Here is a 19,558-nt window from a genome sequence, read left to right on the forward strand (position 1 = left end):
TGAATGTTTACCATCAGAGGTGAAATACACATGACAGGTACACAGACTCCTCTCACAAGATGCTTTGTACACAATGAAGGCAACTGACAAAACAACACAGTCAAAGACATATACAGTACCTGTTCCACCGACTCATTAGACTCTCATTCTCCGACAGAAAGAAAGGGAGCATGTCACGGACATGCCCACTCTTATCTCTGACCCGTTCTCCCAGCCTGATAAAATCTGTGGCCAGACTCGGTTACCGATATCTGGATGCGGCTCACTCGTAAACTGTGACGCCGTGATTAAGATAACAGCCAATGATAGCAAAGCAGTGACACAGTGGCAGGTATAACAGCAGTGTCATGGGCGGATTATGAACTTTCGGGCCCCTGGGCCCAGATGTATTAAGGGCCCCCCCACTAATTATCGTATATGTGGTAGGGGGGGTTTGGGGGTCCTCCCCCAGAAATATTTGAATTTGTTTGATGTGATTTCCTGTATTCTGGTGCATTTTGGGGATGGCCAATACTAAATTCAATCAGATTCATAGCCTACATCCTGATTTGTTAGATAGATACATAGATAGATAGATAGATAGATAGATAGATAGATACTTTATTGATCCCCAAGGGGAAATTTGTGATATTGAGGCAATGATAGATAGATACTTTATTGATCCCCAAGGGGAAATTGAGGCAATGATTCCATGCAAAGGCTTGGGCCCCTGGGCCTGGGCCCGGTAGTCCCGTGCAGTAATCCATCCCTGAGCAGTGTTAAAACCCACGTGATATGCATCCGATACACTGACAGGATGTAGAAAAGGAACCTCTGTAAGCATATAGCACAATAAACACATATCTATATAAATTGTATTATTGCATACAATTATACATTAAGGTATAGAGTATTTAGTAATATACTAAGGTAGCAACATTCAATATTCAATGTCACAATAGGAGAGTAAAGGGAAATGATTCAAGGCTTGCAATTGGTCTTGGCCCTGAGAGCCAATTGCAAGAAGGCTCCAGTCTTTTGTCATCCTCACCTAACTTACTCTTACAGTCCAGAAACACACACAGTCATCTAGAGGGAGAACCCCGGGCTTGCGTGTCCTTTAGGAGTGCCTCGGTGTTGGACGATAATGAGAGAGAGTGCTGCTGAAGTAGTCCAGAGGTCCGTCCATCCTCCAGCTGCCATATCACAGTGCCTTTCTCATTAGCCCTGAGCGTCCATCCTTCCTCCCTTGCTCCCTCCCTCCCACCTCTTTTATGTGCCTCGTTAGCTTCTCCGCGCCTGCTGCAGCTGTCATGGGCCAGGTGCCTGCCCCACCCCCCAGCCTTCCTCTGCTGTGAGCCTACTAGTGTCACCATTCAGGTAACTGTGTGAAACTAGCCCGTCCCTGCTGTAGTGTTGTCATAGGGAGCCTCTGTTCCAGACTCATCACCTTGGTGTGCTTGTAAACGAGGGAGACTGTGGAAACTCACATTAAAAGAAAAAATGTTGTGTTGTTATAGGTTTCCAGTCAAGCTGGTGAGCGGAAAGGTTTAGTGATGGTGTCATACTTCAGTAATATTCTCAAGTTATTCATGCAGTGCAGTACCCATTTAAAGTTTAGTCAAAATATTATTTTAAGAGTGACAGATCTCCTTGTCAGAACTTATTTGGCAACAATAACTTTGAGTTATCATTGCAACACACACACACACACACACACACACACACACACACACACACACACAGGGTTGGGTAGTAACAGATTACATGTAATCTGGATTACGTAATCAGATTACAAAAATCTATAATCAGACCAGATTACAAAAAAAAATGTGTAATCAGATTACAGTTACATTGTTGGGGATTACCTGATTACATTTTATCATGCAAACAATGCAGCTTTTTTATGATAGCCTCGCTATCTTTTAATTTGACAAGCTTCGGGCTTTCCGGTTCGATCCGGGACCAGTAGAAAAAATGTGGGCGGGGGAAGTGGTTGAGCACTGCTCTCCCATGCCCACGTCCACGGCTGAAGTGCCCTTGAGTAAGGCACCTAACCCCTCACTGATCCCCGAGTGCCGCTGTAGCAGACAGCTCACTGCCAGGCACGTGCAGAGAAGGGGGGCTACAGGGGCTCTAGCACCTGCCCTTTTGCCCCTTTGATGTCCAAGTGCCCTTTTGACAAGACCTGTTTTTTACTTTTTAAAATTTGTAATACTTCCGCTAGTTCCAACGCTAAAATGTCTCATTAATAGTTTGTGAAATTAGAAATTTACAAAAATAACAATTTTCTGTGTTAATTGAAATGCCTTGCGGCCACCAATCCGTGACGTCATACATTCAGTGAACTCTCAGGTGCACGCAGGCACAGGGCTGCAGGAGACGTTTGGGAGCACGGTAAGGTCACTTGGCAGTTAGCCTATCTGAACATGCAATAGTATTCAGCTTAGACATAGAGAATAAAATGTTTAAAGTTGTTTCATGTTTAATGAAGTAGGCTATCAAACCCGTTTTAACCATGTCATGGTCCATCCATTTCAATAACATGGCAGCTTCGAAAATCTAAGGCTGAACGTTCATAACATATTCTGTTAATGTTATAGTAGTTTAGGTTAGTAGACCTAGTTCATAAAACAGAGTAGAGAAACCTTTTCTAAATCGCCATAAGCCGACGACATAGGCTACTGTAGTTGTTTAACTAACCCAACTCCACACGTCGTTCTCTGTTTACAGTAGGCTACATTAAGCGTCATATCACTCAGTGGCCACACGTACGGCACGTGAATCTGCAAGACACCAGCTTGCTAATGGTGGTAGTTCACTGTGATAAACATTAAAATTAAAGCCTGACAAGCCAGACTAGGCAATAACATATTTGCTGCCGCTAGGGTGCGTCTAGATTTCTAGGCTATTAAAATTAGCTTTGAATTTAATCAATAAGATAGCCTTATAGCCTATGATCTCTGTGTAGACAATAAAAGACCTATCTGTCTGTGCCCTGGCTACAGTAGGCCTACAGTACATGCACTCCTATTGAATATTCAGAACCAAGGAGAGAAATGAGAAAAATGTGTGAAATAAGTTAACACGTTTTCTGAAAATTTTGTTCCATGTGCCCTTTTTTAAAAAATTTGACCCCCTGCCCCTTCAAAGGTCTCTGCACGCCCCTGCTCACTGCTCCGGGTTGGTGTGTGCCACCTCACTGTGTGCTCATTGTGTGCTTCATCTCACTGTGTGTTCACTGTGTTCTCTGTGTGCTTCACTAATTCACGGATTGGGAGACCAAATTTCCTAACCTGACATTAGCCAGATGAATTTCGTTCCGCTTAGCTCCGCCTAGCTTCACTCACATCCATCTGGGACCTCTTCCATTGAGAGTGATTTCTGCAACCGACTTTATGGTTCAGCCAATCAGGACGCAGGGCGGGAGTTTAGATGTGACATAGAAGCGTAGAAGCGACTGTGAGACTGTTATTAGCGTCACGGGTTGGCTTCGATGTGAGTGGTTGAAGTAACACGTCAATAGATGACGGACAAGTGGCTTATTCAATCATATGCAAGCATTTTTTGATTAGGCCCAGCCTTCTGAAGCAACACTTCAATGGATCGGTTCCAGATGGATGAGTGGAGCTAGGCGGAGCGAAATTCATCTGGCTAGGGTCAGGTTACAAATTTCCCTCATGGGATCAAAAGAGACTTACTAACTTATTTACTATTGGGGCAGGTCTCTCGGCACACTGCCTGATCTTTTCCTCCTAATCTTAATGTAGCCTCTTGTTTTAGTGTTACTGTTTACTTTGAGAAAGTCACCCCCTGGTTGAAAAACATCCCAAAGAAATAATTGTTTCACCCCCACAATTGAAATGGACATGGTGTCATTCAATCTCAGGCCATGTCCCTGGGTCAAAAAAATCCAGCGAAAGCTAAATTAATTGTCCAGGTGTGCCCTTATAAAGGTTAAGCTGAGTTGTGCATGTTTGGAGAATAGTAATCCATGATCACATCAATGATGACTAAGTGATCAATTTTGGGATGGGGTGAAAATTTCAACCACCAAAACACCAACCCCAAAGTGGAAAATAGCTATAGAAATGTATTAGTTTTGGGTGTTTTTCAGACAATGGGACCTGGTGACCTCAAAGTAAATGGTAACACTAAAACAAGGGGCTACATTAAGATTTTTGGAGGAAAAGATCAGTTAATTCACACAGGAATGCTTTACTTAGAGCAAATAGATTTCTTAGATGTAATGAAATAATAAAGAGAAAAATAGAATGAGAATTCTTTCATCAATTCAGTGGTGGTGTCTTTTACTTAAGGGACATTTATTGAAGTAATCTAAAAGTAATCCTATAGTAATCAGATTATGTTACATGTTTTTGGTAATCCAACTGATTATGTTACTGATTACAAAAATCGCCATGTAATTTGTAATGTAATGGATTACATTTCAAAGTAATCTTACCCAACCCTGCACACACACACACACACACAGACATATATGCATAGCCTTCTTGTCCCATAGTCTGCTGCATTCAGATTCCTGTTTTTGCATTTTACTGGGCTGTCTATGGGCTGCCCACTCTGCTGTCACCTCCATTTTTTATTCCACTGCAGTGCTTAATCGGGGTGCCTCTGTGAGTGACAGGCCGGGCATCTGGCAAAGGCCCAGTTCGGCACTGCCTGGCGGTCTGCTCCTGGGAGCCTGCGAGGCCATACACTCGCAGGTGTCTGGCTGCTGTGAAGTCTGAACCTCTTTTCTGCCATTTGCGTGATGGGAATGAATGTTGGTTTAGATTTATCTTAGAGCTATGTGAGTGTAATTCAACATTTGAATGGCTCTCAAACCATTTATATTTAAAGTTGCGTGAAATCTGTGAGGGATGACTTTTTCAGTCAGAAACGTTTAAATATATAAATATGATTATACCCATATTTCAGATTATAAGTAACTTTGGCCCATGCTTTTACAATATCATCTTCACCCATCATTCCTTATCTAAATATTGTTCTATAAAGTAATGAACATTATATTATAGCAAATATCACAAATAAATAAAAAGACATCAATGGGATCCTTCCAGACTACGGAGCCCGGGAGGTGACATGAAAAAAAAAACCAAAAAAAGGTTTGTACTTGGGACAAACACTGACTAGGTTTGCGAGATCTTGAGTTTGTTTTTGCGAGATCTTGAGTTTGTTTTGCGAGATCTCGAGTTTCTTTTGTGAGATATTGAGTTTGTTTTGCAAGATCTAAATAACTAAACGCTTTCTGTAGTGTTAAATAAACGCTTTCTGTAGTGATTCTGCATTAAGTGCATTCATTGATGTGTCTCACTTACCAGCTTAAAGCGTTGTTGCTTGTTGTTTCTGGCAGTTTCCCTACTGGCTGATAACGATTTATTTTTAAAAATGTATCAAAAGTTACCCCTCCCCCCTGGGGAGTAGTAGGCTTTGTTAGCCCATCTGACTGCAAGTGTCAAGACGTGAGATTAAGAAGAGATTCTGTTTTCGGTAGCGTAGCCAGAAATGTTCAAATGGGTGGCCATACAAACATTAATCATAGGCATGTTATATTTATGACATAAAAGTGGAATTTATTGAAGGCATTTGATCACAGCTGACAAATTACTCAGAAACATTTTCAGCTGGAGCAAAACAATGCATGAATGTAGCTTTGGTGCGTCACATGAAACACAATTGAGACAATAGATTGACCATATTGGACAACTTCAAAGCCTCATCATAGGCATGTTACATTCATGACATGAAAAGTGGAACTTATTGTACAAAAATGACACATTATGCAGTCGGCTAAACATTTTAAACTTGCGCATGAACCCAGCATCGGTGCGTCGCATAAATTAAAACACAAATTGAAGCAACAGCTTGACCATCGGACAATCCTACTGCAAAACCTTTTCATAGGCATTGTGGAATATGAACGCATTTCATCACACCTGACAATTACGGAGCTGCCGGCTGTAGCCTACCGGATTTGACTGATTCTTGAACTCTCAGCGTGTGTTGAACTCTCAGTGTTGACTTGCGCGTCTTTTTTAGATGGTGAACGTAAACGAAGGAAAGCCCTCTAATTGGACGGGCAAGACAAGTACACAGGCCCGGCCGTGGCTACGCGTATGCTTGGTAGGCAAAACTAGTGGGAAAATGTCTGTAAACAAATTTAGTAGCCAGAAAAAAACATAAACAGAGGATAGAAAATACAAAAAAGGAGGGAGAGAGCGCATAGGCCTATGGTTCTTGGCTTCACGTTCGGGCAACAGACAAGTTCGAGGATACGGTAGGACAATGATGACATTAATACAGTAGCCCGCTGTGGCATGGTCACTTGCAATTGTATGGTTGATCTATATTATTTTAACTAATTGATCTGAATTGGTTGATGTTTCTCTTGGTAGCCTGTGCTCGCCTGTGCTGCGTGCGTATACCTAGGCCATAATGGCTGTTGCGGTCGTAGGCGTGTTGCTCCCCGGCCCAGAATAACGTAGGACTGTCCCTGTCTAAAATCAAAAGACTATCACTGTGCACGTGTGTGGTAACGTTAACCTCTGATCTTGACTCACTGCAGAATGCAGTGGCTTGTTCATTGCACTGCAGAATACAGCTAAACAAGTTAAAGAAAGGGAAACAAAACAAAAGGGAAACATTTTTAAAGTCTCTAAAATCAAATTGACTATTGAAATCGAGATTTAGGATGGAGTTATGTGTAGGAGCGATGACGCATCCTCCCCCTCGGCTTTTTTCACAAATCGCACCCTGACTAGGTTGGCTTGTCAGTCAGTGTGGAACGCAACCTCAGACCAACGCAGATGCCAAAATAAGGAACTGCATCCTAATTCCAGTGGCTAAAGCTCTCCGGAACATTTCTAGTGGTTCTCATATGCATTGATGGATTTGCGAGACTCGCAAAAGAAAGTCAAGATCTCGCAAAAGAAAGTCAAGATCTCGCAAAAGAAACTCGAGATCTCGCAAAACAAACTCAAGATCTCGCAAACCTAGTCAGTGTTTGACCCAAGTACATACCTTTTCTCAGTTTTTTTTTTTTTTTTTTTTCATGTCACCTCCCGGGCTCAGTACCAGATGGACCTGCAGAGCAAATTTAAATTTGCTAATAGTTCATCTGGATTTACCCAGACTATTTATAATCTATAAAAGACACAGAAATACTGAGTGCAATAGCTATTTTGAGTTTTAGTCACAACGGGAGTAAAGAGTCAGAAAAATGTATGATGATCCGGTTATAAGACAGCATCTCGGGTTGCTAGGCAACAGCACTAAGGAACTTGTTGTGTAATCAGGATGTGTTGGTAAGCAGGATGTATTTTTTTGTGGTAGCACTGGGGATTTAAAAAGTCCACAGAGTGTTATTAGTCCATCAGCCTTCAGGCCTGACCAATCAAAGACGGTCTGACGGCGACGTCATTGTGAATCCAGCCATGCAGATACACATGTAGAGCATGTATGCTTTTATATCTAAAGCAACAGTTAGAGAGAAGCAAGGGAAGGGATCAGAGAGAGAGAAAAAATAATTGAAGAAAGATTGAATTATTAAAAAAAGTGAGCCATCTGATGCATGTCAATTGGTCAGACTTAGAATTTAAGATTTAGAACTAAAGTTATGAAAAAATCCATGTGAAAAAAAAAAAACGACCACAAAAAATGGGAAAATTGCATAGCCTCTGATGAAGAGAGAACACCCAAGCTCACATAATGGAGGCTGTAAAGTGACTTCTACTCCAATTAAAAAACACATTAATTACTCATTCTGGTGTCATTTGTGTTGTCAGATTTGAAGTTGGGCTCTCTGAAAATGGCTTGTCTCAAACAATTAAGTCAATAAAAATGGACTTAATTCAATTAAGCCAAAGTGACGTCTCATGTGTTGGCGGGTTATTGTAATTAAAGACGGACTAGATTGGACATTATTGATGGTTGTCCTTATGGAGTCACAGCACTGTGTGTAGCGAGCCAAGACTGGGCAGTTGTCATTTAGAGACATCTGAGATCAGTGATAACCTGGCAGCTAAACATGTCCCATCGACAACAACTCTCTCTGAGGGGAGGTAGAATATTCATCAGTATTCATCCAGAGTGTTGCATTTATATTGACGCTACAGTATGCCATACACTGACAATCTGAACTACCTGACATTATTCAGGGTTACATTAGTATAGCACTCTTTGTTACACATTGTTTGATCGTGATTCAAAATCAAGCAAGAGAAATGCATATCCATCTCAGTCCTCCATTCCATTCAGTAGAAATGTTATGTATCTCTCAATAAATGTTTGTGCAAATGTCTTGTGTTTATGCCATCTGTTGCTGTTGGTTTCCAAGGCCACGCATGGTAGTGAATGCTCAAGGGCATCTTATGGGCATCCCCTCCTTGTTCTGGAACTCTCTCTCTGTTCTGGGATTCCTCCACGCTTGTCTGATCATATCAGAGCGTTGGTCACAATACCAAACATGACTGATCTTTTCTCCTCTGTAAAATCTCTGCATTTTCTGTATGCATGGCTCATTCTGCACTATGAAAAGAAATTGCCTTGTTCATCTGATCACATGTTAACAAGGACTTGCTAGTCCACACAAAGCCCATAAAGTGAGATTTCAGATGTCTTTGCCATGCAATAATTGAATGTATTCTAATGTATTACCTCCAACATAACACTAAAACTGTATATGCTGGTGTATGTGAGTTGAGATTTCAGATACCCATACAATACCACTGATATAACATTTCACTCTAATATGTCACTAAAATTTAATAAATCCCTGCACAGGCATATAACAGCCATTGACAGTGTGGAAAGAAATCACACACTATAAAAAAAAAAATACCGCAAATGCAATGCTATTTCTAGGACGCCCAATGCCAAAAACCTTGTTCCCCTTGAATGTTACTAATGGACCAAAATGAGTAGGTCTGATTCAAGGGGCTACTTCAGTACTGGAAGAAGGCATTAAAAAAGGGCAGAGACTGAGAGAGCACATGCCAGGGCTACTACTGTAATCTCTCCTGCTCATCACCTCTGTTCTTAAGATCTCATATTCTCCTCCCTCTCTGTATTGATTTGCCGCATTCCCAGAAATTGAAACAAATATGTGCTCAAAAGTAATCTCATGAGTGGATGACGTTCCTATCACAAAGCATTAAGTAGATTTTATTTCCCTCTCTCTCTCCAAGGTTGCTCTCTCTCTCTCTTTCTTTCTTTCTCTCTCTCTCTGTGTGTGTGTGTGTGTGGCTGTGGTGATCCATACAATATGTTTTATACTGCCCACATTACCTTGCCGATCTGTGTGTGTGTTTCTGTTTGTGTTTTATTTGTTAATGGGAAAGAACAAGTTCTCTGTCTGTTCTGCCCCTTTTGTAATAAATGAATAGTAGGGCATGTGTGCACTTATGCAAACACTAATGTGTCAACAGTACACATAAGTAGAAAATTAATACTGTATATTGGTTCTGTTTCTATTTTGCAGATTCTTGTGAAAAAAAGTAGCCTGGGTGCCATTCCAAACTTAGTCCCGCCCACAACATTTGAGGTCGGGAAGTTCGGTCTGGCATTGTTCCATTGTGGTGGAAGTATGTTCGCCCTACTGTATATCGGGCGGACCAATCAAATCAGGCTTTACGATGATGGACAGGTGAGCAACAGCGCCTGGTCTATCACGTCATCGGAGCACGCTTTGATTAGGCTTATGTTTGAAACAAAAACGCTGTGGCTAGAATGATACATGGCTTTTAAGACCCCATATGGAAAATTCATATTATTTAATGAGGTTGTATCACTGAAAACGATTATTTCTGAAAACTTTGGCCAAAGTTGAGATGTGGGAAAACATGTGGTTTCACTTTCATTCATTCTACACTTTCACTCTGATTGACCACCTGTTCGAGGGATGCGACAGCCTTTCCTAGCTGTTTAACATGTTTGTAGCATATCACTGTTCAACAGAATTATTTTTAAAAACGGAGGGACATAGGAGAAGAAGGATGGTTTGTGTGCTTTCTTCCTACACCTCACGGTAAACTATTTTGTTGCTCTGATTGGTAAGGTCTATCCAATTGAGTGCAGAGCCATTCCCCCCCTGTATCGGTTGAAACACCCCCCATAATTACGTCCCAATGGAGCAGTATCAGACTCATATTCTGACTAGAATTGAGTATGACTACGTCAGGCTAGGAAAACAGTGAGTCAAGTCACTTTTTTCTCTATATCATGCACCATTAACAATTCTGATACATTAGTTTTCTTGTCATTCTGTTGTATTTGAATGTTATGAAATGTTAATTATTTTGCCATGTTTTTCACACATTCCATTGGGTAAACTCAGTCATTTCTTATCCCTGCTTTGTTTGCTATGTCTGGCAAGCATAGGACTGGGCTGTTGAATGAGCTCTGCTACTTTGTATATCCATATTCATCTACAGGGTCCCTACCAAATAATTCAAGTATTTTCACAAACACTGTACATCGAATCATAACAATGTTTGGTATTTCAAGTTTTACATCTTCAAGTTCAAGTTCCATTTTGACCTTCACTGATTCCTTATCCGTGGAACTCCCTATTGGTGTGAAGTTGCCTAGCAACAGGATAGTAGCATTCATCATTGAATTCTCCCCATGTGTCAGTAAGCCAGGTTATGGCCTGATAGGTTCTCCTCAAGACCCGGAGCTCTTGGGGCTCAGCCCATACGGACTCACATAATGTGTGATTTCTGCTAACAGCAGTCCCTTCCTGCCAGGATGTGTACAGACAGCCTGTTGTGGGGAGGTAGTTGTGTGTCCCATGGAGAGCTTGACACCGTCACCTGCATGTTTCTGTAACAAGCTCCTGCTGACCAGGAAATACGGAAGGAGTCGGTGGCACAACCGAGAGAGAGAGAGAGTGCTACTAATAACTGCAAATCATTCACTTTGGTCACAGATGAATAGAATATTGGAAAATCTAACACAATGATGAATACAAATTAGTTGTGTGAAAATGTGAAAGAATTCGTTACTCTGTCAAGACCGTTTTGCATTGGTATAAGTGGGGTCCCTATGACAGAACAAATGAATGAATTGAGGGTTGCGCTGACAAGATAATTTTGTATCGGTAAAAAAATGCTGTCTCCATCACTTAAGAACTAATGAATAACTTAGACTCAATTATGTTGCCTTGTAAAAAGTAATTTCACTTTAAAACAAAATGCAGATAAAATGTATGCAGAGCAATATAAAGTGCACCCCTTTTTATATATTTTATGTGACCAAACACATGCACATTAGTTCTCCTATTCTCTGACAGTCAGGGGAAATTGGTAGACGGCATAGATGTGTCTTTCTGCTGGCAGACGTGGACCCTGGGTGAACTGTCATTATCTATCATTACTTCCAATCAGCCCCACAGGTAGTGTTGAAGAGAGGGGGCACCTCGAGGGTCTCTGGATCTTTTATCGAGAGGGCAACGAGAGCGCCGACTGACAGCCTCAAAATGTCCCAAGCAGTGACTTTGGAGCGAATGATGAAATATGACCTTGTCAGGTCATATGCAAGTAAAAAGTGTGTGCGTGTGTGTGTGTGACTTGAATTCAGTGGTGTTAGAATTTCACTGTTAGAGTTAAAATTAGGTAGGGATGACAGATAGTGTCAATATTTGTTTCTCACCTCAGTGGCAGATTCAAGAACATCACTGAGTTTATCTGGAGTTTGCCTTGAGTACAGCTCCTATTCTACGTAATTCAGTGCCAACGATGACAGCCAACGAAATGTGTTTTTCATTGTGTTTTCCGTGTATGCCCCCCCCTCAGGTGCTGCCTTTCTTGGCTAGCAAAGGATAAATAAAATAAAAAAATAAAAAAATGCTATTGGCTCTATGATTGAGGGGGGAAAACTGAGGTCATGACAGTACAACTACATGGGGCCCTATCATGACATTTTAAAGCGCATCGTCACTCGTCAGAAGTTTATTCAAATTTAGGAGGATGTCCAGTTCACATTGGGAGGGGTTTTGTTATCAAACGTGGAGCGCATGGCGCAACAAGGTGTTCCTAGGTTTTTTAATCAGTCATATGGGTGTGTTTTGGGCGTAACATCATTTAAACCAATTCCCTTTAACGGTGCAAAGCGTGATATGTCAAATAAATGCATCGGTATTTTGGCATTCAACGGCGCATTTGAAGGAGGCTGCTTGCGAGACCGTATGGAATAGTCATTCCTAAACCATGCTTTACTAAAACCTAGCATAGCCTTTACGCATTTGCACTTGTCTATTATTTGAACTCATTGGCAAAGTGAAACTAACTTCACCAAGGTGTCAGTCAATGACAAGACAGTTATATGCAGTTACTTTCACTATTGACTGACAATGGGTTACCATCGAAAACAAAGGCTGGAAAAAGCAACACTTACCCTAATATTGCTCAAATGACTGAATAAAACAACATTTATCCTGCAGAGTAGTTGCTTATATCTCGTGACCGTGCGTCTTCAGCTGTGCTCCATACGTGTCTCTCGCCTCTACCCTAATCACTTTTAACCGTCATTACCAATTTGCAAATGATGGTGAATAACTCATCATGAGATGTACAGTATTTCGTAATATCTTTATTCTAATTATGTTTCCCATTGTAATCGTGCAATTTGTAATGTTTTGCATGGATGTGCACTGGTGTGCGTTCATGAATGATAGAAGGATGGTGCGTGCACCTGCCAATATGACTGTTGACAATGCGCTCTTAAAATAACATATAAACAACTCGCCATAGACTTCTGACCAGGTGTACAATAGCGGTTTTTAAACAATGCGCCAGGCCCCTCCCTAGGTTGTTAATTGCCACACCCCTGGGCGCATTGTTTAAAAAATAAACGTGCAAAATACCGAATTAAACTTTGTGCGGGTGGAAAACGAGTTTTACGCCATGCGACAGTGTGCAAAATACAGCCCATTATGTTTTTCATGAGATTCTGCATTTTGTTCTCTCTTGCATGTATGGCACAGGTCCTTATGGTAGCACTTGCCTCCATTATGGAATGTCACTGAATAACAAGTTTGCCAGCACAGGCTGCCTATTGCTACTGTACATAGTAAGTTTAAATCCTTAACAATAGTCCACAAACAAGCCACAAACACCCATCTTCCTTCAACTGCCTCATCCATGTTCACACAGTATAATCCATTCTAGGTTACTAAAGATATAGTCCCCTCACCGCATGGTGAAATGTCTCAATCGTGGGGTCCTTTCTTTTGTAATCCTACAGTGCTGGAACAGACCACAGAGCTCCACAGGACCTGCTAAGCCCCTCTTCATCTCCAGGAAACAGTTTGAACCAACTCAGCGGTGGTCACCCACGCACTTGACATTTTCACTCACCCTCAAAAATTCTCTCTTTCCCCTTAGTGCTTTCTAGCACCTCTGCCATAGCTCTTCGGTATTGTTCTCTGACACTTTTAACACGCTAGAACTTTAGCATGGCATTGCTTTCACCTTTAGTTCAGTGTATTGCCCTTGTTTCCATGCAGCATTACGCTACTTCATGTTGAGGTCCCTTTGGATTTAAAATGCCTGCCATATAAAGAAGCAATGTTAATGTGAACTTCCGTGTCCGCTTTCACTGCACTTAACTGGCCACTCAACAGTGTACAGTAGGCCAAACACTGTGGCTACTAGACCTGCTAATCAAGTTAACGCTATTCCAGCAACCCTCTTATGGACCTGGGCTGTCTACTCATAATGTTTTCAACAACTTAACCTTTTCATATTTGACTGTAATATGGCGACAGTGGTGGAGGTGGATAGAGGAGTTATTTGCAACCAGACAGGTGCAGGTTCAAACTCAGGTCCTTCTCACCCTGTCAAAATTTCATTGAGCTAGACATTGGCACCTTTCACCATTCAATGTACGTGTAAAGAGGTATACATTTGTAAAGCGCTCAATTCAAATGCACTACATTCCAACCAGCAACTTGAGAAGTGGACCATGCTGTTCAGTGACCTTGGCACACTTAGCTAACATTATGGAGTGAGATATGGTTATGAGTAACACTCTGTGTGTTTTTAACAACAAGTCATATTGTTGAATTAAAAGCAGCTACATCAAAGCTCTAGTTACTCTGAAGCATGTCACCAGTAACATCCAATTAATTCACACCTCTGTTTACAGGTTGTCTGGGCATGACAAATTGTGTTTGCAAGGTAAGGGGGCGACCTTGAGAAACAGATGGCACTTCAACCAACAAGCTTTTCCTTTTTCCTTCCCTCTCTTTTTCTCCACACTATCTGTCACTCCCCTCACCCTCCATTCACAAAGCAATTAGAAGGACCGTGAAATGGCGCTTCAGGGAAACATTATCATGCATAATGCATGGCTCCGGTGGAAGATGGCTCCATATTTCACTCTCTTTATTGGAGGATCCCCGGTACCAGCCAAATCCAACTGCAACTGTCCAAGCCAAATGTTTCCTGTGGCCATTTTGGAAAGCCTGGCTGCCGTTCCCTCATATGGAGAGCCAAAAATAAATGTTGTTTTTTATTCAACCTGGCATTGAACATGTTCTTTATTTTTGCTTATTGACAAATATTTGAAGCATTGATCTCTTAATCACCAGAGCTTTATGTAACTTCAGAATGCTTCATGAAAAATAAATTACTGCATTACTGTGGATTCATTGATAAATAATGAAGTCTTTTCTTGACGGTACATGCCATCAAGAAAGTTTTTTGGGAATTAACTAGGGAAATCTTGGTGAGATGACAAGATGCCTCAACACTCAGTGCTCTACTTTTCATGAGGTCTTCTGAGTTTAGGTTATGTAAACTTGTTGAATGGTAGCTGTTATAAGCAACCCAAACAGGTTCCGACTTCACATAAAACTTCACCTCACTATTCACGAACAAAGTAAAGCTCCAGCCGTTAATTAAACCCCCATTCCTAACACACCTCTTTCAGCCACCAAACTCTGTGGAAGGAAAAGAAAAAGAGTAATTACTTCCGAGTCTGAATTATTCTGAGCACAATAGACTCATGACCTTCTCGTCACTGTGAGATCTAAGTAGGGAGGCTCACCACCACAGAGCTACGAAGCAGGGAGTGATTGTCCTCCATGACATCCACTTTTTGAACCCATTTTAAGCTTTTGCGGAGGTGTTCCAGTGAATGGGCCAGGGTACTATTAGGGGTGGGGGGCACATATAGCAAAACAACATACATGCTAAAACCAAGCCCAAAATCAAATGCCTTTTCTCCTCAGCTGTATATTTGCTATGTGCATTAGGGTCAAAGGCATCATGGAGTCATGGAGATAAATACAAAGTGTGCACAGTGCATTTAGAAAAGAACTGTACAATGGAATATTATATAGTACAGACAATATGCCCTCTCTCACCTTTTGAACAGGCAAACAGATGCAGTCCACATGGCTTTATTTAACAGGGACAATGATTCATGTAAATGTTTGCTTTTGTAATTAGACTGTCTGCAAATGTATTCATAATTAAACGTTTTCATTTTTCCCCTGCCAGGAGTACTGAACAACCAGTTGCTTTGTATTCAAAATGTGAAAATTGCCCCATTATTTTGTTCACCCAGATTTTCTAATTAGTACAGTGCTGCTGAGGTGAATGTAATTAGTCGACGTCTGTTTGCCCCCTTGCAGGACTGGAGCAAACATGTATGACATTACTTTGACTTTCCACAACTGACCTCCGCATGCTCCTGCAGTCCGTCGCATCTCAGAGGGGTAATTAAGATATACAGGTCTGCGTGTGATGACAGAGGTGGGATCTGGACCCTCAAGTGCACTTCAGCATTGCATAAAGGGCTTTCATGCTATCATACCCTGTCATGCCAATCCATTATGTGCTTAAGAATATCTCTGACCTGGAGATGTACTGTACACTGTGGACATATAATGTGCATCTGGTGTAAACACATAGCTGAAGCAGAAAACATGGAGGAAATCAGAACACAAATTATACAATTACACTCATACAACTAATGTGTTGTCTCATTGTGTTATTTTCAACACATATTGTGTAACAAATAAGAAAAGGAAACAAGGCAAACTGTTCTGTCCCTATTTGGACAGAGAGATGTGTTAAAAACAACGCAAGTTGTGTTGTTTTCCACACATTCGTTTTAGAGTGTACGAATGCAATGATCATCAAATACAAAGTGATGACTTGTAATGCTGTCAGGTGAACAATGCTGTTTTTTTAACCTACATGCACAGTATCAATAACTGTGCAACCTATGAAAACATTCCTATACTCTACTGAAAAATGGTGCTTTTTAACCGATGACTCAATAGAGGCCCCAAAGCTTTGCTGCTCAGGTGTGCTGCAGTGTTTGTCAACATTAAAGCTTGATGTAGCCTATTCCTGTAATATCCCTCAGGTTAACCAAACCACGGCAAGGTCAGCACATCAAGCAAGAGATGTCAAGGCCTGCTGATGCTAATGATTACAGCTGCGCAGACCAAGGCCAGTGTCAGAGCTTCCTCAGACGCATGCAGCACATCTGAGGGAATGGAGAGACTGACAGAGAATGAATGAGAGAGAGAATGAATGAGAGAGACAGACAGACAGACTGACAGACTGTAAAGAAGACAGACAGATAGATAGGCAAGCAGCAACTGTGAAAAATGGCGAAAGAAAAAAAGTGACAAACAAAATGTGAAGGACCACAGTATGCAGAGAGTTCTGTGAATGATGTTCAGAGGGTTAGTTCATCATTGACAGGTTTGCCTATTAAACAAATAAATGCAGACTTGGAACATTACATGTAGGTGTGTGTTTTGCATTGTAAGTTTTATAAATGTAAACTTTTATGAATGTTTTTAGTTATATATATATATATATATATATATATATAACTAACAGTACTGCTTCTGTCCTAACCCTTTTGTAGTTTGTAGTAATTTGTTACTGCATTTTGTTATGGTCTATCTCTCAGTGGTTTTTGTACTGAGCCCTGGAGCTGTTTTTTTGACTTCACCATTTTCCCCGATGACTCTGTGCATTCTGCCATTAAAATCACACTTATACTCCAGTGTTCATTGTTCTCTGAGTCCTACATTCATCCATAACCACATTGGTCCCTGACACCACAAGGACACACTGGTACACTGGGAAATAACTGTGTGAGTGGAACCTCTGGGTCACACTGCAAACTAACAACCTCAAAAAATTCCCATCTCTTCGAATTTGTGGAAGCGAAGCACCGACTGCTGCCAGTGTGGCATCCCTTTGCCCATTTACTGTATCTGGTTGGGCAGACTGCCTGTCAAACCATTTTGATTTTCTCGCCAAATATGTGAAGACTGTGAGGTGGTTTTCAGACTGGCAGCTATTATCGATAGTGGTTGTGTTTTGTACCCAGAATGCCGAGCAGTCTATCTGGCTGGTCTAGTCATAACTGAGGAAAAATGCAGCAATAACAGCACCTTGCACCTTGCAGTACAATGCACTGTTCATTTTATGTTTTCTTTCTGGTAGTGTGTCCATAGAGAATCATAAATAAAATAAGTTTTGCTCGTCAGCCTAATAACCCCCACAGTTCACAATGGCTGCCAGGAAAAGGCCAAAGCAAAAGGGGTGGTTCTAGATTCTCATTCTACACACTCTTCTGTCAAATTCAGCAAACTGCAATAACAAATGACTCATCAAGATCCACTCTCTGGCCATTCAGTCTATGTGTACTCAATGTGTGTGTGTGTGTGTGTGTGTGTGTGTGTGTGTGTGTGTGTAAACTCTAGAGTTCATACACAGTTATTTCTGTGTAAATAGAAAACAAACATAGTAACTCAGGCTGAGCCTTAAACAGGGCTGTGATTTGATCATCATGTTGAGCTCAAATAACAGTTTATTCCCCCCAAAACTGTGGACTGCACCTTCCAGTCTCTGTCTGGAAATATTTGTGTATGCGATTCTACAAAATCGTTTTAGCTTGGTACTGCATTGCATGCTGGAAGGCAACCCATTCTTCACCTATTCTTTTACTTACTTAGCATGGCTGACACCAGACTTATCAAGTCTAAACTGAGATTAAGAGTGGGTCTGGGGGCCTTTCATTCACTTGCGATTTCCAAGGGATGTAACCTGCAGTGAAGTTAAACTTGAATTGAAATCTTTTCTGAAGTACAGCAAACACATTTGTCTTACCCTAAACAAAGGTTTGAAATGCAGTTGTTTGGATCCAAAAGAAAATATATGTCCATATTGTTTAACATCAGTGCAGCAATTGGTTGTGCTGCACACTGCTGCTAACTGTACTCCTCTGTCCATCATCAGATGAAGCCCACTAGATGCCTGATAAGCGGTTGTGATTGGTTCCTGGGTTTTTAGTCATTTAGTCTCCAGACGGACCTGCAGAGCAAATTCAAATGTGCTAACATGTTCGTCTGGGTTCTTCCAGCCTAGTAGTTCCTACCTGCGCTGAGAGCAGTATCTTTTTATATCATTAGTGGACCTGCATCAGTACAAAGTCAATATCATTCAATCTAGTTGTAAATGTCCTATATGGCAAACCGTTTTCGTACTAATGCTTTCATATTTCTTTCACTGAGTCATATCTAATGGCAGGACAATGCTTTAAACTGGAGTCTCAAGAAAGGATAGCCTGGAGAACACACGATTAAAGCTACGCACAGCAATTACAGCAACAGCTAACTGCTTTGATAGAGCAGAACTTATCCGCAGGCTCTGTAGACACATACAGTACACTCATAATGCCTTGAGAGGGACATTGGATTCACAGGAAGGAACAGTGATGAGAGACATTATCATAGCTGTATCATAAACAACTAGTACAGTATGTAAAGAAAATTGTATCTAATGTTTCTGGCAATTTTGAAGTAAAGTAACAAAGCCTGTACCTAAGGCAGCAAAATAATCAAACAAGCAAAAACAACAACATACATGTACTGTATGTAAAACATTCTTCCAAAGGCTCAATTCCTAAATGAGATTTTGGGAGAGTGGCAAGCTGTGCTCAAAGTAAAGTTGAGGTGAATTGGGCACCATATGTGTATCCTGTCCTAGGCCTAATACACAAACAGTAAAGCAAAACCCACTATGTTTTTGGCCTTAGACCAAACCACATAACTTATCCAGGGTTTATCTTATGAAAAACGTATCTGAACAACTTTATGGTGTCACTGTGAAAGATTAGAATAGCCATCCCACAGGTGTATGAAGGACAACAAACACATTGGATTCTTCATGGTTGAATATCCAAACCAGAAATAGTTACCATGTTAACATAGAGTCCATTAAGGTCATTAATTCAAGAAATTAATATATTTTTTACTGATGCCATCTTTTCTCACATGCCAACCTCTCAAATTAACCTTTTGGTAACACTTTACTTGACAGTATCGTCATAAGAGTGACATGACAATGTCGTGAACACATTTATTGCTAATCCTAACCCTAACCTTAAACCTAACCCTAATCCTAACCCTATAAGGGCTGAGCTACACCAGGTGCGTAACTGAAGTGTTCCGTTCGCGTTGCGTCAGCTGCAATTAGCTTCCATTATAATCAATAGAAGTAGCTACACCCGACGTGACAGT

The sequence above is a fragment of the Alosa alosa genome, chromosome 17 (assembly GCF_017589495.1).
Source record: "Alosa alosa isolate M-15738 ecotype Scorff River chromosome 17, AALO_Geno_1.1, whole genome shotgun sequence".
NCBI classification, from domain to species: Eukaryota; Metazoa; Chordata; class Actinopteri; order Clupeiformes; family Clupeidae; genus Alosa; species Alosa alosa.